Here is a 6,096-nt window from a genome sequence, read left to right on the forward strand (position 1 = left end):
ACATTTGCTAATGGTGGTGTGCCTCGAGATTTTTTTCATGAAACAGGTGTGCCTTTGCCCAAAAAAGGTTGGGAAACACTGCAGTAGAGTATTAGTTCAAAGGAAAGGTCCCCTCTTTCTATAAATGACTCTTTAAAAAGAAAGCCATTGTTACTTTGGGTTATCCAAGACCAAATCTATGTTGTTGTGTTATCTGGAAACAAATGACCTGTGGCTATAAATGTACTTGATCTCTCCTGATAAGCAGGCAGGATTCCATTCTAAGAGGATTGGTACAGTGTTAATAGGAAACAATAGTCTCTGCTGTAATAATAGTAAGGCACTGATGATTAAGAGGGGTCATCTACAGAGCAGGTCATTTTACATAAAAACAAGCTAATAAAAAACACCCTCTACAATCAATCAATCAATCAATCAATCAATCAATCAATCAATCATATCTACACAAATATCTGGCTAGTTAGATTACATCAGTATCAGGTAGCTGTGTTGGTCTGATGCAGTCAAACTAAGTTTCTTCTTGGTATAAGCTTTCCTGTGCATGTAAGTGGGTATCTTTGTAAGTGGGTATCTGAAGAAGTATGCAGGCACACGAAAGCTTATACCAAGAGCAAACTTAGTTGGTCTCAAAGGTGCTACTGGACAATTTTATTTATTTATTTTATATATTTCATCAGTATCAGGCATTTGCCTTTATAAATCATGTCAAACACAAACTGGAAAGGTGGGTGGTACAGATACTTTAAAATAAATAAATACTTAAACCAATTCTGCTCCTCCTGTTTTGTTCAGTTCTTTCTCCCTTCTCTACTCCTTCCTCCTTTGGGAGGAAAAGCGGGATAGAAATGTAAGAAGAAATAAATAAAAACCCAGCATACAAAGCTTGCTTGCTCGAGAACGTCCCTGGTGCTATCTGTGGAGAGCCTTCCTGTTCCAGAAACTCCAGCGGGTGCAGAATGCTGCAGCGAGACTCCTTACGAGGTCTTCGCTGCGAGATCACATTCACCCGGTGCTATACCAGCTGCACTGGCTCCCGGTGGAGTACAGGATCAGGTTTAAGGTGCTGGTTTTAACCTTTAAAGCCCTATACGGCCTAGGACCCTCGTACCTACGGGACCGCCTCTCCTGATATGCCCCACAGAGAAATTTACGGTCTTCAAATAAAAACATCTTGAAGGTCCCAGGCCACAGAGAAGTTAGGCTGGCCTCAACGAGAGCCAGGGCTTTTTCGGCTGTGGCTCCGATCTGGTGGAACACTCTGTCACAAGAGACCAGGGCCCTGCGGGAATTGACATCTTTCCGCAGGGCCTGCAAGACAGAGCTGTTCCACCAGGCCTTTGGCAAGGGCACAGCCTGACTCCCTCCCTCGGCAATCTTCGCGGAGCTCTGGCCCAATGGCTGCCAGTGGCTTGAATTAATTAATTTTATAATGAATGATTTTAGAGTGTTGTTTATGCTGTACTTTTGTATTGTTTTATTGTTGTTAGCCGCCCTGAGCCCGGCTAAGGCTGGGGAGGGCGGGATATAAATAAAATTTATTATTATTATTATTATTATTATTATTATTATTATTATTATTATTCCCCAGTGCTGTGCTTCCTTCTCCCTTTTTAAGCTACCTGCTCTAATTCACTTCATAGAGCCAACCCTGTCTTATAAAGATCTGTGTCTGTGCAAATAATCCAAATGAGATGGGTCACACTCATGCCTTCATGACCCGCTCTCATGCAGATATGACCACAACATTGATACACTAATGTAGTATTATTTGAAGCCTCTCCACTGTTTTACTAGTAGTATAGATTTGTTATTGTTATTTGTTGAGCACACAACCTTAGAGTCTGTCAAGACTCTACGGGCAGGGGTACCTTTACCTTTTTATAGCATTTGTTTACTATTTTTATTATCTTTACAAAACGGTGCACTGTAATTATATCAAGACTTTGTAAGTGGATGGGATCAAAAATAGGGAGAGAGTGTACTGAGACCTGTTACTTTCTGCTGTTCTGTTGTCTGTGAAACTGCTGTGTTTTGAAATTTAGCTGCTAAGAATGTGCAACAGGATTCCACATGCCCAGATTCTTATCGCATCACTTTGTTTTGCACCTCTCGGATTCTACTTATTTCTTCCCAGGTAGGCAGAAGAGTGCTGCTGCATTCACTTTGAAAAATAAACCAGAAGAAATGAATTGGGTTTCCTGAATTGGGCGGCTGGTCTTTTTAAAGACTTGTGTAGGCATTAGATTGTTGTTGTTTTTTAAAATAATTTTTTTATTAAAGTTTCCACAAATTTATAACATTCCAACACAACACAATAACCAACAAATGAAAAAAGAAAAAAAGAAAAAAGACATTATAAAAAATACAAACATAAAACACATATAAATTAAAATTTTTCTTTCTTCTAACTTACTTTCCCGACTTCCTCATACCTCCCCTTTCTGTATTCTAATTTCTGATTAATTTGTCAGCAAATCCTTCCCTTACTTTTAACTTAATTTTAATATTATTTATTTTCTTTAAGTTATCCCTTGCCGCTATTAACCCCTTATTTTATAATCCAGAGTCATTCTAACATTCATTAATTTTACAGTATTTCTTTAAATATTCTTTAAATTTTTTCCAATCCTCTTCCGCCGTATCTCTTCCCTGGTCTCGGATTCTGCTCATCATCTCTGCCAGTCCCATATAGTCTAACACCTTCATCTGCCATTCATCCACGGTGGGTAGATCTTGCGTCTTCCAGTACTTTGCGATGAGTATTCTTGCTGCTGTTGTGGCATACATAAAAAATGTTCTATCCTTCTTTAGCACCAATTGGCCAACTATGCCCAGGAGAAAGGCCTCTGGTTTCTTAGGGAAAGTGTACTTAAGTACCTTTTTCAATTCATTATATATCATTTCTCAGAAAACCTTAATCCTTGGGCACGTCCACCAAAGGTGAAAGAATGTTCCTTCAACTTCTTTACATTTCCAACATTTATTATCGGGCAAATGGTAAATTTTTGCAAGCTTGACTGGGGTCATGTACCACCTATAAATCATTTTCATAATGTTCTCTCTTAGGGCATTACATGCCGTAAATTTCATACCGGTGGTCCACAACCTTTCCCAGTCAGCAAACAAAATATTATGACCAATGTCCTGTGCCCAGTTAATCATTGCAGATTTTACCATTTCATCTTTTGTGTTCCATTCCAACAACAAGCTATACATTCTTGCCAAATTCTTAGTACTGGGTTCTAACAGCTCTGTCTCCAATTTTGATTTTTCCACCTGGAAGCCAATTTTCCTGTCCATTTTGAAAACTTCCATTATTTGGTAGTAATGAAGCCAATCTCTCACTTTCCCTTTTAATTTCTCAAAACTTTGCAATTTCAACCTGTCCCCCTCTTGTTCCAAAATTTCTCCATATCTCGGCCATTTGGCCTCCATATTAAGTTTTTTGTGGGCCTTTGCCTCCATTGGCGACAACCACTGCAGAGTGCTGCTGCATTCACTTTGAAAAATAAACCAGAAGAAATGAATTGGGTTTCCTGAATTGGGCGGCTGGTCTTTTTAAAGACTTGTGTAGGCATTAGATTGAACATTCTTGCAGTTACTAGTTGGGATCCTTTATCCTGTGAACGTTTTTTCCCTCCCTACAGCTTTGTAGAACAGTTTTGGATTATGATAATCCCCTGAATTTGTTCCACTGCCATTTCAGTGCAGGAACTAGATGTAAAAAGAAGTCACCATCAGGACAGATGCACATATATCAAAATAAAAATGGGGGACTGGGATGTAAAATGTTTATCATTTCCTTGTAGTGGAGATTCTCCAATCTCGTGTTTCAAGTAGCAGGAGTAATAGGAGCTGCAGAAGGAGAAGCTGTAGTAGAAGGGAGATTAGCTACAGGGAGTAGTGGGCCTTGTTCTTTAGCTTGCTTACCTGTTTGTGGCAGCCCTACAGAAGATGTTTTTGCTCAGAAAGCGCCTGCTGAGAGACCTGTCACTGACCTGACTCCAACAGCCCTGTTTCACTGGACTTTTGTTCATTGGTTGCTGCTAGCAGGTTCTTTTGAGAAGCTTAGAAGCTGAGGACACCCCACTCAAGTCATAACTATTTCAGATATCTGAGGAACTATGTGGGAAGCAGCAAGAACATCAGGGGGTGCATGTGGTGCATTGCACAGAAAGTGGCCTATGAAGCCATGCCCCATGTAAGGCGATATACAGTGCAGTCCTTCATATGTTTAAAGGTAAAGAGACCCCTGACCATTAGGTCCAGTCGTGGCCGACTCTGGGGTTGCGGTGCTCATCTCACTTTATCGGCCAAGGGAGCCAGCGTACAGCTTCCGGGTCATGTGACCAGCATGACTAAGCTGCTTCTGGCGAGCCAGATCAGTGCACGGAAATGCCTTTTACCTTCCCACCGGAGCAGTATCTATTTATCTACTTGCACTTTGACGTGCTTTCGATGTTTACTCAGAAGTAAATCATATTATTTGCCTTTATTCCCAAAAGAACATATGCCAAGCACCACTGGATCAGACCAGAGGCCCATCTAGCCCAGCCATCTGCTCTTACAGCAGCCAACCAGATGCCCAGGGAAAACCTGCAAGCAAGAAGGACCTGAGGGCAACAGCACTCCCCCATGGGTGGTTTCCAGCACCTGGTATTCAGAGCACTGCCTCCCAAACTGGAGGTAGTAGATAGCCATCATAGCTAGTAGCTATTGATAACCTAATCCTTTCTGAAGGTGTTCTTAAGATTGCAACCCACAGGGCAATCCAACATGTTTAATGAAAAGCAAGCTTCAGTTGAGTTCAGTGGGGTTTAGGTTGCTTCCGGATGACCTGTTTATTATGTAGTCGTTCTGATTTGTTTGCAGGGAGATTAGATGACATCATGTCAAGTAAGTGTTCTTCCACACTTTCAAGCGCATTTCTCGATCACTTTCCTTATTGCAAAAAGCACAATTATTTTGCAGATGTGTGTTTGCTGTGCAAGAGCTTTAATTGCTCAATCTGAATTTGCAGTGTGTGACTGAAACTCACCCCAAAATAGCAATGGTCTGGAAGTCCCCTTACTCCTATATAAGGATTGCATCCAGAGTCGCTGTGGAAAGAGTTACAGCCTTGGATTCACTTTCTTCTGTACACCACACTTCATGTGTCACCTGATGCCATATGTGCTTCTTTTAGTTTCTTTGAAATAGTGCTGTAATTTCCCGATAGAACACTGTTTTATGAAGCCAAGTAAATGAATTAATCTGTGTGAGAGCCTGATGTTAGTCAATCAAGTAAGGAAGCATGTTAGACAGATGCCACAGGGAGAACTACTTGGGTAACCAAGGTACAAAGGAACAGATTACATTCAATAATATGCTCTGCTAGGTGAGTCATATTATTAACAGTGATGAGAGCAAAGATATTTCCAAGCTGACAGCCTGGGAGGATTCAGCAATACAGATTACTCATTTTCCTCCAGACTGCTTATGGAGCATGTTCCCACATGCCAGCTTATTGAAGCCTGAAGGAAATTCAGAAAGTAGCTGCAGCAAGGACAGAATCATCTGCTTGGGATCTGCACTAACTGATAGGTTTGCCTTTGCTGGGCATAAAAACAGGCAAAGGAAGAGGATTCCAGTCTGGATTCCATGTCTGTGGCCTGACAGCATCTAGTGAAGGTTAAGGATGAAATGTTTAACAGTGTCAAACACGTAAGACCATGTGCCACATATGCTACTTAAACTAGCTGTTTTATTTAGGAATGTCCTACAGCTGAGAGGCATCCTTACCCAGGCTGCCCCTGAAGAAGAAAATTGTATTTCTGAGATACATTAGAATTCAATAAATGTTGGCTCTTTTGAAAAGCTTTTTCTCCTTTGCCTTCCTTTCATACACAGTGCCTTCCTTCCCTCCCTCCCTTTTTCTCCCCTGCAAATTATTGTAACAGGAAAAGAAGGGCATGTTCCTTTCTCAAGTGTGCTTTGATCAATACTGTACCCACCCATTTTGTATACCTTTTCTTCTTTTCCAAATTTTAATCTGAAAAAGAGTTCTTTGAAGGCAGTGGCTGCTATTCAAAACAGAGTTAGGGAGGCTTAATCCCA

General features: G+C 40.9%; 1 protein-coding gene across 1 annotated transcript in view; it reads right to left on the reverse strand.

The window, feature by feature from the left end:
* The window catches only part of GUCA1B (guanylate cyclase activator 1B), a 31,138-nt gene that overhangs the window by 20,903 nt on the left and 4,139 nt on the right, over nucleotides 1-6,096 (reverse strand). The gene's annotated exons all lie outside the window — the stretch shown is intronic.

This window comes from Podarcis melisellensis (genome assembly GCF_964234715.1).
Source record: "Podarcis melisellensis genome assembly, chromosome: 6".
Classification (NCBI taxonomy): Eukaryota; Metazoa; Chordata; class Lepidosauria; order Squamata; family Lacertidae; genus Podarcis; species Podarcis melisellensis.